General features: G+C 35.8%; 1 non-coding gene across 1 annotated transcript; it reads left to right on the top strand.

Moving 5' to 3' along the window:
* The first annotated feature begins 2,624 nt into the window (after positions 1–2,624).
* LOC116561653 lies at positions 2,625–2,761 on the top strand. The gene has a single exon (XR_004273541.1). It is a non-coding gene; the product is annotated as a small nucleolar RNA SNORA2/SNORA34 family (small nucleolar RNA).
* The last annotated feature ends 369 nt before the right edge of the window (positions 2,762–3,130 follow it).

Raw genomic sequence — 3,130 nt, 5'->3', positions numbered from 1 at the left:
AATTAAGTTTCATAAGTGAAGGAGAAATAAAATCCTTTACTGACAAGCAATTGCTGAGAGATTTCATCACCAGCAGGCCTGCCTTACAAGAGCTCCTGAAGGAAGCACTAAACATAGAAAGGAACAACCAGTACTAGCCACTCCAAAAACGTACCAAATGGTAAAGAGCATTGGCAGAATGAAGAATCTGCATCAACTAATGGACAAAATAACCAGCTAGCATCAAAATGGCAGGATCAAATTCTCATATAACAATGTTAACCTTAAATGTAAATAGGCTAAATGCTCCAATCAAAAGACATGGACTGGCAAATTGGATAAAAAGTCAAGACCATTGATGTGCTGTATTCAGGAAACCCATCTTAAGTGCAAGGACACAAAAAGGCTCAAAATAAAGGGATGGAGGAAGATTTACCAAGCAAATGGGGAGCAAAAAGAAGCAGGAATTCCAATTTTAGTCTCTGAAAAAATAGACTTTAAACTAACAAAGTTAAAAGAGATAAAGAAGGACATTACATAAAAGTAAAAGAATCAATGAAACAAGAAGAGCTAATTATTCTAAATATATATACACCCAATAAAGGAGCAACCAGATACATAAAGCAAGTTCTTAACCACCTACAAAGAGACTTAGACTCCTTCACAATAATAGTGGGAGACTTTAACACCCCACTGTCAATATTAGACACATCAATGAGACAGAAAATTAACAGGGATATCCAGGACTTGAACTCAGACCTGGACCAAGCAAACCTAATAGACATCTAGAGAACGCTCCACCCCAAATCCACAGAATAGACATTCTTCTCAGCACCACATTGCACCTACTCTAAAATTGACCAGATAATTGGAAGTAAATCACTCCTCAGCAAATGCAAAAGACCAGAAATCATAACAAACAGTCTCTCAGACCACAGTGCAATCAAATTAGAAATCAGGATTAAGAAAGTAACTCAGAACCACATAACTTCATGGAAACTGAACACTGGCTCTTGAAAGTTGACTTGATAAACAATGAAATTAAGACAGAAATAAAAATGTTCTTTGAAACCAATGAGAAGGAAGACACAACATACCAGAATCTCTGGGACACTTTTAAGGAGCATCTACAGAAAAATTTATAGCAATAAATGCCCAAATAAGAAGGAAGGAAATATCTAAAATCGACACCCTATCATCAAAATTGAAAGAGCTAGAGGAGCAAGATTAAAATAACTCAGAAGCTAGCAGAAGACAAGAAATAACTAAGAAGAGAGCAGAACTGAAGGAGATAGAGACACAAAAAAACCTTCAAATAATCAATACATCAGGAGCTGTTTTTTCAAAAAGATCAACAAAATAGACAGACCACTAGCCAGATTAATAAAAAAGAAAAGAGAGAAGAATCAAATGACACAATAAAAAACAATAAAGGGAATATCACCACCAATTGCACAGAAATACTAACATCAGAAATTACTACAAACAACTCTATGCACATAAACCAGTAAACCTGGAAGAAATGGATAAATTCCTGGACACTTGCACACTCCCATGCCTAAACCAAGGAAGTTGAAACCCTGAATAGACCAATAAAAAGGGCTGAAGTTGAGGCAACAATTAATAGCTTACTAACCAAAAAAAGCCCATGGCCAGTTGGGTTAACAGCTGAATTGTACCAGACATACAAAGAGGAGCTGGTACCACTCCTTCTGAAACTATTCCAAACAATCCAAAAAGAGGGAATCCTTCCCAAATCATTTTATGAGACCAACATCATCCTGATACCAAAACCTGACAGAGACTCAACCAAAAAAGAAAACTTCAGGCCATATCCATGATGAACATAGATGCAAATATCTTCAATAAAATACTGGCAAACCGAATGCAACAGCATATCAAAAAGCTTATCCATCACAATCAAGCATGATTCATCCCAGGGATGGAAGTCTGGTTCAACATACACAAGTCTATAAACGTAATCCACCACATAAACAGAACCAAAGACAAAAACCACATGATTATCTCAATAGATACAGAGAAGGCCTTTGAGAAAATCTGACAGCCCTTTATGCTAAAAACTCTCAATAAACTAGGTATCAATGGAACATATATCAAAATAATAAAAGCTATTTACAACAAACCCACTACCAATATAATACTGAATGGGCAAAAACTGGAAGTGTTCCCTTTGAAATCTGGCACTAGACAAGGATGCCCTCTTTCATCATTCCTATTTAATATAGTATTGGAAGTTCTAGTTAGAGTAATCAGGCAAGAAAAATAAATAAAGGATATTCAATTAGGAAAGGAGGGAGTCAAATTTTCTCTGTTTGCAGATGACATGATTGTATATTTAGAAGACTCCATCATCTCAGCCCAAAATCCTCTTAAACTGATAAGCAACTTCAGCAAAGTCTCAGGATACAAAATCAATGTGCAAAAATCACAAGCATTCCTATACACCAATAATAGACTAAAAGGGAGCCAAATCAAGAACTAACTGCCATTCACAATTGCTACAAAGAGAATAAAATACCTAGGAATACAACTAAGGATGTAAAGGACGTCTTCAAGAAGAACTACAAACCACTTCTCAAGGAAATAAGAGAGGACACAAACAGATGGAAAAACACTCCATGCTCTTGGCCCTGAATTAAGGCCAGCAGTTTGCTGAAGCCATTGGTTTCAAGCAGGAGCCTAAAGAATTATATTTCTATGGTCTGTTGGCCATTTCATAACTTCAGAAATGCAGTGGTCAATTCATTAGAAATAAACATGAGTCATTTGAAAAAAAAATTAAAAAATAAATTAATTAATAAATAAAAATAAAAATAAAAATATTCCATGGTCATGGTTAGGAAGAATCAATATTGTGAAAATGGCCATACTGCCCAAAGCAATTTATAAATTCAATGCTATCCCCATCAAGCTACCAATGACCTTCTTCACAGAACTGGAAAAAAACACCTTAAACTTCATATGGAACCAAAAGAGAGCCCACATAGCCAAGACAATCGTAAGCAAAAAGAACAAAGCTGGAGGGATCACACTACATGACTTCCAACTATACTACAAGGCTACAGTAATCAAAACAGCATGGTACTGATACCAAAACAGAGATACAGACCAATGGAACAGGTCAGAGGTT

Source organism: Sapajus apella, unplaced genomic scaffold, assembly GCF_009761245.1.
Source record: "Sapajus apella isolate SASKATOON/1434 unplaced genomic scaffold, GSC_monkey_1.0 scaffold29, whole genome shotgun sequence".
Lineage (NCBI taxonomy): Eukaryota > Metazoa > Chordata > Mammalia > Primates > Cebidae > Sapajus > Sapajus apella.
The sequence above is the reverse complement of the archived record's forward strand: the minus strand, read 5'-3'. Positions and strand labels throughout refer to the sequence as shown.